The sequence below is a fragment of the Sus scrofa genome, chromosome 2 (genome assembly GCF_000003025.6).
Source record: "Sus scrofa isolate TJ Tabasco breed Duroc chromosome 2, Sscrofa11.1, whole genome shotgun sequence".
Classification (NCBI taxonomy): domain Eukaryota; kingdom Metazoa; phylum Chordata; class Mammalia; order Artiodactyla; family Suidae; genus Sus; species Sus scrofa.
Window position 1 is genome coordinate 55,933,716 of NC_010444.4, and position 12,180 is coordinate 55,945,895.

The 12,180-nt window shown below is 34.8% G+C and overlaps 1 pseudogene; it reads right to left on the bottom strand.

Annotated features, from left to right (window-relative positions):
* Nucleotides 8,613–9,755, bottom strand: LOC100519471 (annotated as a pseudogene).

The following is a 12,180-nucleotide window of genomic DNA, read 5'->3' on the forward strand; positions in this document are numbered from 1 at the left end:
TTATGATGATGTGCTAAGATAATCTAATTCTTCACAATTTCTGTGTTATTCAAAATGCTAAATTATTGGAAAGTTCCTTGTGGCACAGACAGTTAAGGACCCAGTGATGCCATAGCTGTTGTACAGGTTGCAACTGCGGTGGATGTTCAATCCCTGGCCCAGGAACTTCCACAAGAAGCAGGTACTGCTAAAAAAATGGTAAATTATGCAATCTATTGAAAAAGGTCACCTGGAGGGTTACCAGACACCTCAAGCTGCATTTATGCTAAGAAAAGTAGGACAGAATGAGAAATATCATGGAGGAACAGCAAATTATATGAGAATAGAGAAGGATTGTAATATTTTAATTTGTGAATATGGTAAATAGAAAGATATTTGTTTTAGAGAGCGTAAATAAAGGCAAAGCAGATATTTTAAAAATACATTGTGAACAGAGGGAAAAGAAAAGGTAGTGAGGCAAAATGAAGAAAAACTAATGTCGTTTAAAGATATCAATGATGTCTATTCAAATGAAAAATATTTTAAATGATTAATTTATCTCAGTGTGCAAGCAAAATAGCAATATTAAATTCAAGGAAGTATTCTGCCATCGTTGTGTTTTAAAAGAGAACATGTATATACTTATGAATATATTTCCTGGTTTGCCAGCTAGACTTCCTGTTTTCCCTATGTATGTAATGTATCAGTTTCTCCATTCCCCATCAGAAGTTTCCCAGTATTATACCAGTGTATTAATTCCTTATTAGATGTTTTACAATATTCTACTCATGTCTCCATTCCTTATCAGAATATTTCTAATATTATATCATAAAATTTCCATATTACCATGTGGTCCACAGACAGATTTTCAACATCATGTGTTTCATTCACAATTGAGAACATCCCAAATCATGTCACTTTCCTTATTTATCATTAGAAAATTCCACTTATTATGTTAGTGGCTCCATTCCTCATAATTTTCCTAATATTGTGCCAATCAGTCCTCACTGAATGCCATATCAATGAAAATATCCCCCATCAACATTTCCTGATACCAATTCTCATTAAAAGTCTTTCAACAGTCAAAACTCTCCATTTTGTCAGAAGTTTCCCAGTTATTATTAAAGTACTACCCTATAAGAAATATATCAATAACATATGATTGCCTTAATTCTTCATTTGATAGTTACTGATATTATTCCAATGCCCACACTCTCGTAATATTTGTGTCTTCAATCCTTGATAGCAGATCTCTGCCGTCATACCACACCATCATCATTCACCCGTATTTCTCCATATTAGGCTGTGGCTCCTATTCATCATCCTAAGTTTTAAAATTTGGACGTTTCTCAATATTTTATCTGTGTCTCGTATTCCTCAACAGATGACTTTACATTTTATACCAGTGCATGCAGTCTCTATCAGATATTTCCCAATAGACTAGCAGTTTTCACTTTTCTCATAATAAAGTCGCCAATATTAAATTAGTGACCACATTTTTCATTGGACTTCTTATAATATTATAACACTATCTTCCTTCTCACCAAAAGTTTTACAATGTAACAGCACTGCCTCCATTCCTTAGTTAGTTTTCCATTCTTTACTTAGTTTTCCAAAATTATGCTTGTGTCTCTACTCATCAGAGTTTCTCCATGTGACACCAGTGGTCCCATTTCTCATTAGAAATATTCAAAATAAATATTTTTGAGTATTTCCTTAATTAGAAATTTCCCAATATTATGAATTATGGGAGTATTGTTATGGGAAAATTTTTCATGATTAGAGGCAATAGTGTGATGTGGAAAATGTGATGAGTGATGCTGTCTCTAGTGTAATATTGGGAAACTTCCGAGGAGAAACGAGACATCAATATACCATTGAGAAACATTTGGCAATTCCTAATATTTTCCTTGTTCTCATTTTCTATCTAATTTTTCCAATAAAATACCAGCGTCTATATTCCTCACAGAAGAGGCTCAATATTATACCACTGGTCTATTCATTATGAGAAGTTTCTCCTTATTGTATCAATGCTTCATCAGAAATTTCTCTATATGATATAAGAATGCCCTTTCATACTTGAAAATTTTATTTTATTATACCACTGCCCCAATCCTCATTAGAAACTTACAAATATCATGACAGTATCCATAGTCTTCATTAGTTATTTTCTAATATTATTAAACCAGAATTGTCCCTCATTTGAAATGCTCACACTTCTAAATAATTTTCTTTATCTGATACCAGTACCTACATAATTCATCAGAAGATTTTGAAAATAGAATTATAGCACCCATTCCTCATCTGCATTCCCATAATTATAAACAGTGCCTCCACTCATCAGAAGGATCCAAATAATATAGCAAAATACCACTCTTCATCATAATTTTATGTTTAATGACTGCTCTTATTTTCATCAAAATTTTTCAAAAGTATACCAGTGGTCCATTCTTCATTAGAAATTTCCAAATATAACAGTGACATGATTACTTATCAGAGGCTTCAGCATATGGCAATATTTCCTGTAGTCCTCATCAGAAGTTTTCAAATATTATACCACATCTCATTCTTCATAGCAATTTTCAAATAGTACGTCAAATGTTATTATCAAATATTATATCTTCATTAAAGTTTTGATTTTTTTTTAATTTTTCATTTTATACCAGAGCACCATTTTACTTTGGAAGTTTCCCAATATTGTAAGAGTGCTCATCTTTCTTGTCATAATTTCCCAATATTAAACCATTGTCCCTTTACTCTTCAATGTGATGACTCCACGAACATTCCCTTATGAGAAGTTTTCAAGGCATACATTAATGTCTATATTTCTCATTAACCCCCCCAATATTATGTTCCTAATATGTATATTCTGTTTCTTAACATTATACGTGTCCTCATACCTCATCAAATTTATAACAGTGTATCTCAAATTTATATCTGTGTCTTTGTTCCCAATACTATAGAGTACATTCTGCCCTTCATACAATTTTCTCAATATTATATGAATATCCAATTCCTTATTAGAAGTTTTTCAGTATTATGATAGTTCCTCCATTCTTCATCAGAAATTTTCTAATGTCATGCCAGTGCTCCCATTGCTCATTCAAGTTTTTTTTTCTTTTTTTGCTTTTTATGGGCACATACATGGCATATGGAAGTTTCCAGACTAGGAGTAGATTCAGAGCTACAGCTGCTGGCCTATGCCACAGCCACAGCAGCGCAGGATCTGAGCTGCATCTGAAACCTAAGCCACAGCTCATGGCAATGCCAGGTCCTCGACCCACTGAGAGAGGCCAGGGATCCAACCTGCATCCTCACGGATACTAGTCAAATTAATTTCTTTTGTGTCACAACAGGAACTCCTCATTCAAGTATTTCTAATTGTATATCGTCTTTATCCTCATCACAACTTTTGCCATATGATTTCAATGCCATATTCTCTTCAGAAGTTTCTAATAATATGCCAATGCCCTCAATTCCTCTTGAAAGTATATCCTTTGTTATTCCAATGTTTCTATGATAATAAGATAATTTAAAGTATTATTTCAGCAAACTAACTTGTTATTAGCCCTTTTTAAATGCCACATGAATGTCACCTTTCCTCTTCAGAGCATCCCAATGACATTTCAAAATTCATTTTTCTTCAGAAATTATATCACTGATTCCATTCTTTACCAGAGTCCTATACAAAAACATTTCATAATGAAAGGTGGCAATAGTATAATATAGGGGAATGCATTGAGATATGTCAGTGTAGCTATTCCTTATCAATATTCTCTGAATATTTTACCAGTGTCCCCAGTCATCATGAGATGCTCACATATTTATGTTTGTGAATATTATTTCTCTTCAGCTATTCTTTTTTTGGCATCTTAAAAAAATATTATGCCAATGTTCCCATTTCACTCCAATAGTTTCTGAGTTCTATATCAGTGTTTCATCCCATCAGAAGTTTGTCCATATTACTGAAATGTTCTCCTCTCTTGCAGGAACTTTACCATTATCTTACCAGTGTTTCTTTTTCTTATAGGAGGTTTTTTAAAATAATATACTAGCACTTCACTACTTCATAGAATATTTACAAATATTAAAATTAGTGCCTTGATTGCTCACAGAAATTTTCCAATATTATATCATCAACTCTGTTCCTCATTATTATTTTCTTCATATGATATGTGTCCTCTGCCTTCTGCCTTCTGATATTTCTCAATATCTTACCAGCAATCCCATTCCTTATCAGAAAATCCCTCATACCATATTAATGCCCTTTCCTCATCAAAACTTTTTCCATATTATACCACTATTCCCATAATTCACTTGAAATTTCTCCATTTGATACTATGAATTCCATCCACATAAAATTTTCTCAAAATTTTAATAGTGAATCCATCTCTCATTGGACATTTTCTAGTATTATGATTTTCTCTAATTCCTCACCAGATCTTCTTCCATGTGATACCAGAAACCAAAATCCCCTTTAGAAGTTTCCCAGTTATATATGAATACTTCCACTTCTCACTTGAAATTTCCCAATATATTACAGATATCTCAATGCATTCCCCTATATTATAGTATTGCCACCTTTCATTATGAAATGTTTCTGTATAAATTAATACTTCTTCCATTCCTAATCAATATTTTTATAAATGACAATGGGTACATTTTTAATATCAGTACTTCTATTATTCAGCAAATGTTGCCCAATATGTAGTGCTGCCAGTTTTCATCAGAGACTTCTCAACATTATACCATTGCTTCACTCTGCTTCAAAGTTTTCAATACTACACCATTCCTTGAATTATCATCATAATTTTCCACATTTTATTAGCCTAATTCTGTACATAAAGTGCACAATGCAATAATTCTATATGCATATACGCTGTTAAGTTATTATCACAATATGGTAATTAACAAATCCATTACCCCATCTCTCTTTGTGGTAGGAACATTTTAATATCTATTCTCATAGCAAATTTCAAGTATACAATGCACTACTATTAATGATAATTACCATGTTTTACATTAGATCTCCAGAATTTATTCATGTTGAATAAATTGCATTCAACAATTTATCAGAGAATAAAGCTTGCATTCTTTGACCAGCATCTTTTCATTTTCCACCTACTCCGCTTCACCCATGCTCAGTCCCTGGTAACCAACACTCTATTTCTAAGATTTCAAAAATTTTTTTAATGTTACATAAAAAACAATATCATATAGGGTTTATATTTCTCATTTGATTTATTTCACTCAGAATAATGTCCTCAAGGTCCATCCATATTGTCACAAAAGCCAAGATTTCCTTAACCCATATCAAGGTAATTTTTGTGAATGGTACAAGATTGGTAGACACCAATCATTTGCATGTGGATATCCAGTATTGTTGACACCATTTATTGAAGAGACTATCCTTCCCACAGTGAGTATTCTTGACTCCTTTATAAAGTATGGGAGAGAATCCTTAAGATTGCATGCCTTTGCTGGATCCTAAAAAATCAAGCCTTGTGGCAATAGTCTACCAGTTGATTTCTTTAGTATGATGATGAGTGCTCAAGTTTGTGTACCCTCTCTCAGTGCCCCAGATTTAGGTAAGCTTTCTGTGCATGCTCACTATGATCTGCAATGTATTACTCTCAATATCCATGGGGGCACACATAGAGGGCTGGCCTAGGGTGTGTGTGAATGAAGCACAGAGAATTGGGGGTGTTCAAGACACAGTTGGGATAGGTTTGTAGGTTTGCAGATGAGGCATTCATAATGGTTTGAAAGAGGAGTTCAAAGAAGTTGGCTATGTGGTTAGTAGACTCTATGTCCTTTTGATGCCCTTCCAGACCTCTGGCTTATGATTTCCCAATCGCCTCCTTCTCCCTCATCCCACAGATCTCTCAGAACACTTTACTATTCTAGATGAGGTGAGGTGAAATGGGTCCCTTGGCAGGCCTGCACAGCTGGGGAAAGTATGTTCTCACTTAAACACTCTCCCTTTCCGGTGTCAAAGGATTTGCAGGTCAAGGAGCCTCTCTCTTGGCACTGAGCTGTGTCACTTTAGTGAAGGGTAACACAGATAAAGTTAATCTGTCCCTTTAATCTTCATTAACGATTCATATCTTAGATTTTTTTTTCTTCAGTTTTGTGATTCTCCTCTTGACTTCCACAAAAACACTTTCATATGTGAATGACTTTAATCATCAATATTCTTTGAGGTTAATATAGCCATTTCAGAAGTTTACTAATATTAAACAAACAAATAAAACAGCCTTATCAGAGGGTCACATTATTATATACCTAACTAGTCTTTCAAAGAATTTTCCCATATTATACCAATCTCCCTATCTTCATCAGATATTCCAAAGTTTTCTTCAAATTCATATTTTTTCTTTTCTTTTTAGGGCTGCACCACAGCATATGCAGGTTCCCAGGTTAGGGGTTGAATCAGAGCTGTAACTGCTGGCCTACACCACAGCCACAGCAAGACACGATCCAAGCCGTGTCTGTGAACTACACCTCAGCTCACAGCAATGCTGGATCCTTAACCCACTGAGAGAGGCCAGGGATTGAACCTGCATCCTCACAGATCCTAGTCAGATTCATTTCTGCTGAGCTATTATGGGAACTCCAATTTTTTTTTTTTAATGGCTGCACTTGCGTCATTTGGAAGTTCCCATGTTAGGGGTTGAATTGGAGTCTATGCCACAGCAACATCAACACTGGATCCAAACCACATCTACAAGGTATTACACAGCTTACAGCAATGCCAGATCCTTAGCCCACTTAGTAAAGCCAGGGATCAAACCTGCAACCTGACAAAGATTTTGGGTCCTTAACTGACTAAGCCACAAAGGGAACTCCCCACTGCATTTTTTCATCATCAGAATATATTCAGTATCATAAGTGTCCTGAGTTCTTAGAGTTCCAACTGTGGCACAGCAAGTCAAGGATCTGGCATTATCTCTGCAGTGGCTTGGGTCACTACTGAGGGGTGGATTCGATTCCCACCAGGTACAGTGGGTTAAGGGCTTGGATTTGATCCCAAGTCCAGGAACTTCCATATGCCAAAAAAAGAAAAAAAATGTGTCTTAAGTCCTCATCAAAAATTATCCGTAACATCCCAATGTTTCCATTCCTCTTTTGGGGCTTAATTTGTTTTTATTATAGTAAAAAAAAAACATGAAATTTACCATCTTAACCATTTTAAAACTTGTAAGAGAATAGTATTAACCATATGCACATGGTTGTACATTGTACATGTAGATTTTTTTTTCATTTTGCAAAAGTTCAACTCTGCATCAATTAAACAATTTCCCATTTCTCCTTTATCCCTTCCCTGGTAACCAATATTCTACTCTTTGATTCTAAGAGTTTAACTTTGCCAACATCAACAAAGAGATATTTCTTCACTCAATGAGTGAATAAAAAACCAATATGTGGAAATACAAAAAACATTGTTAATATTCTCCCTCACAAAAAGAAACATGAGGAAAGAAGGGAAGGTTAGAAGAAATCTCAAATGAATGCATTAAAGTATTTTTTTTTGGCCTTGCCCATGGTATATGGAAGTGCTCAGGCAAGGGATGAAATCCAAGCTTTGGCTGCAACCTATACCGCAGCTTCAGCAATGCTGGATCCTTAACCCAGTGCTCCCTAGCAGGAACTCCTAAAACATTTCTTTAAGTCATGGTTTTCCATCAAAGCTATCACTGCTTTCATGAAGAGCAATACAAATGGATGATTATTTACTACAGAAAAATAAAAACAACTAAATAAGTGAATACATCAATTATTTACAACATAGATTTAACAAATAAGTTGAAAGATCATGTTCAGAAAAGAAAAAAAATAGGCACATAGTTTTACTGGATTCTGGGATACAGAGTTCATAAATGTCACTTAGTTTATTTTCTTGGATTTATAAATAACTACAATGACTTTTAAATGTTTATATATTTATCCTTTTAAAAATGCAAATGTCGGAGTTCTCATTGTGGCTCAGTGGGTTAAGAACCCAGTATAAGGTCCGTGAGGATCTTGGTTTGAACCCTGGCGTCACTTACTGGGTCAAGGATCCAGTGTTGCAGTAAGCTGCAGGTATATCACAGATGCAGCTAGGATATGGTGTTGCCTTGGCTGAAGCTCTGATCCAACAGCTAGGTTGGGACTTCCATATGTCATAGGTGTGGCCATAAAAATATAAATAATGATTTTAAGATAACAGTTTGAGAGAAAATATTTCCAGACTGCTTCCCTGGCCCTAACCCACTCCAGAATGGAAGAATAAAAGGGAGAACTTAACCTGCTGCACTACAAGGGAACTCCAGTATTGGGTATTTTTAATGTAAGCAATGTCATGTTCTATGTACATTCCAGACTCACGTTTTAGGAATAAAAAAAAAAAATCCATATTTTGGTAAATTATAGTATATTTATAAAAGGAAAAGCTCTCTATCAAAATACACTTTTCACTGGAAAAAGTAAATAAAACAGACAAATGGATCTACACAAAGTGAATATTGATTTTGGTAGATTTTGGTGTAAGACAGTCCATAATAAGCATATTTGCCCTTACTCCCACAGAGCTGCTTATCTTCCAAGTTAAGAATTTTAAAATATTTTGAGATTAGGTTGACATTTGCTTCTCATTCCATGTCATCTTCAGCCAAGCTCTGCACACTTAAAGTTCTCTGATTAAGTGTTGGGAACGTAGAAGGATCTGGAACACTGTGGGTGGAAGAGTTTTCTGTAACGCTTGCAGTAACTGCTGTTACTATGTCCACACGTAGTGATTGCATTTGTCAGATGGTCTACACCATCCTCATATTCACCATGAGCTAGTAACTCTCTTCACCAAGCTGTATTTCTTTGAGGAAGAATTTCTGAACAGCTTCAGCATCTTTAAGGTCAGGTAATTAATTAACTTACACATGACACGTAACATTTTAAATCAAGTAGATAAATCTATGTCATTAAAAATAATCATGAACACAGAATCTTGGAACATCCAGCTCTCCCCTTAGCAAGCTTTTGTTTCTTTCTTTGTTCTTGCACGCTTTCTTGAAGTTGGGATTACTCCATCTCTTGCAGGTCGAAATAAATGCAGTACCTGATAAAAAGAGTCCCACATAGGCCAGTGGCGATGACACTGTTCAGGCCCACTATCTTCTCTCCACTGAGGAGCAGTGGTGGTGGGGGAACTGCCACACGTTAAATTTTGATATTAACCTGGGAAAGTACTATGTGGTACAATACTCTGTCATAATGCTGGGCTGTGGCAACAAGCCATAGCTCCCAATTAATCATGTTAATGAGGATACCCAAGCTATATACTTATAATCTTTCTGTACCCATGCAACCATTGTCTTTCACCAGTACAGTATTCAATACTTTGAATAAAATGTCCAACACATTATAAGACAGGCTTTATGTTAGAAGATTTTTCCCAATTGTAGGCTAATATAAATGTTCTGGGCACATTGGTAGGTTGGGTTAAGATGTGATTCCTAAGACAGTAGGCCAAAACACTCCTGACAACAGATTGTACTGAATATCTCATTTCAACCAAAGTAACCTGCTGGATTCTGAGTCCAGTTTACACATTCTTTGGGTTTTACCTAGCCATCTTCATGTGTTTCATTGACTTGGACCATGTTATTCAGGCCCTACAAGACCACATTTGTGTTCTGTTGGATGTGCTGTGTACATTAAATCTAATGATAGCCTCAGATTCAGACCCAAGTAAACATTAGTGGGCCCAACCATAGGGCATATAGTTTACTCTCCATGCTCCATTTCATCCACAAGCCACATGAATGATAAAGCATTTTACTGAAAAATTAAAAGACACACTTAAGTGGTTCATGGGAGGAGAAGAGACTACACATCTTAGCCATGCAGACTGTGGTCAAAATGCAAACTATCCTGAAAGGGAATTTCTTATTTGTGCTATATATTTGATCATGCTATGCATCTGCTTCTTTAATAATGCATCCTTTTTTGAGTTCCTATGTCCCTCATCAGGTTAGAGATCTAGCTTGTCACTGCAGTAGCTAACCCTTTCAACCATACCTGAGTTTATGTTTATGATGTGACTTTTTGAAAGTCTGATTGCCAAGGAACCCAACCAGATGATATAAGGTTTGAAATTTCACCCTTTGACCACTGGGTAGAGGAGGGATGCTGGGTGTTGAATTAGTCACTAGAGGCCAGTGATTTAATCAATCACTTCTATACAGAAAAAAAATCTCTAAAATGTAAGGTTCAGAGAGCTGCTGGGTATGTAAATAGGTAGAGATGTTGGGAGGGTAGCATTCTTAAAGAGGGCATGGGGATAGTTTGCCCCTTCACACTTAATATGTCTCTTTCATCTGACTATTCTTGTGTGTATATATATATATATATATATATATATATATATATAAGAGAGAGAGAGAGAGAGAGAGAGAGAGAGAGAGTGTGCAGCGTGCTAAACCAATATATGTAAACACCTTGTGAAATGATTAGCACAATCAAGATAACACATGGTTACAATTGTATTGTATTGATTTTTTGTGTGTGTGTGAGAGTGCTTGAGATCTATTTTCCCAGAAAATCCCAATTATGCAAGTATTATTAATTATATTAATGGTGATATACATTAGACCTTTGTAATTTATTCATAATTGTGCTTTTGACCAACATCTCTCCATCACCCCCACCCCCAGCCCTTGAATTCTATTACACTATTTCAATAACCACTATTCTATTTGCAGTTTCTATGAAATTTATTTTTTGTTTTTGTTTCTTTTTTTTTTAGTTTCCACTTGTTGAGCAATAATATGCATTATTTATCTTTCTTCCTTTGGCTTGTTTTATGTAGTATGATGTCCTCCAAATTCATCTATGTTGTCCAAATGCCATCATTTTCTATTTTTAAAGCTAAATAATATTCCTTTGCATATATGCTATGTTTTATTTATCTATTCTTGTGCTGACAAATAGGTCGTTGTCTTTATTCTGAATAATACCACAATGGATAAGTGAGTAAAGATATTTCATATGTGTATGTCAATCCCCAAACTCCCAATTTATCCCTTTCCTTCATGTTTCTTCCTTGGCAAACATAAGTTTTATTTTGAAATGTGTCTTTTTCTGTTCTGTAAATAATTTCATTTATATCATTTTTTAAGTAAGATTCTACATATAAGTGATATAACATTTATCTCCCTCTCTCAGATTTACTTCACATACGATGACATTTTCTAGGTCCATTCATGGCACTGTCAGTAGTATTATTTCCTTCTTTTTCTATGGTGAATAATATTTTATTGTATATATGTACCATATCTTCTTTATCCATTCTTTGTTGATGGCTATCTAGATTGCCCAATGCCTTGGCCATTGTAAACAGTGCTGCATTGAGGTGTGTGTATCTTTTTGAATTGTAGTTTTCTCCAGATGTATGCCCAGGAGTGGTATAGCTAGATCAGAGGTTAGTTCTATACTTAGTTTTTAAAGTAAGTTTCATACTGTTCCCCACAGTGGTTGTACCAATTTACATTCCCACCAACAGTGTAGGAGGGTTCCCTTTTCTCTTTGTCCTCTCTAGCATTTATTGTTTGTAGACATTTTGATAATGGCCATTCTGACTGTGTGAGGTGATAACCTCATTTTAGTTTTGATTTGCATTTCTCTAATAATTAGTGATGTTGAACATCTTTTCATGTGCTTTATTTTGGCCATCTGTCTATCTTCTTTGGATAATGTCTATATAGATCTTCAGCATATTTTTGACCAATTTTCTTTTTTGATATTGGAGTGAACAAGCTGTTTTCTATATTTTTGAGATTAAAATTTTATTGGTCACTTCATTTGCAAATATTTTCTCCTGTTCTGTGGGTTTTCATGTCCTTTACTATGGTTTCATTTGTTATGCAAAAGATTTTAACTTTAATTAGGTCCCATTTGTTTATTTTTGTTTTAATTTTTATTACTGTAGGAAGTAAATCCAAAAAAAGTCATTGTGTTTTATGTCAACGTATGCTCTTCCTATGTTATTCACTAAGAGCTTTATAGTATCAGGCCTTATGTTTAGGTATTCAAGCCATTTTAAGTTTACTTTTGTGTATGTTGTTAGATAATTTTCTCATTTCTTTTTTTTTATATGCAGCTGAAGATTTTGCCCAGAACCACTTATTGAAGAGACTGTCCTTTCTCCATGGTATATTCTTG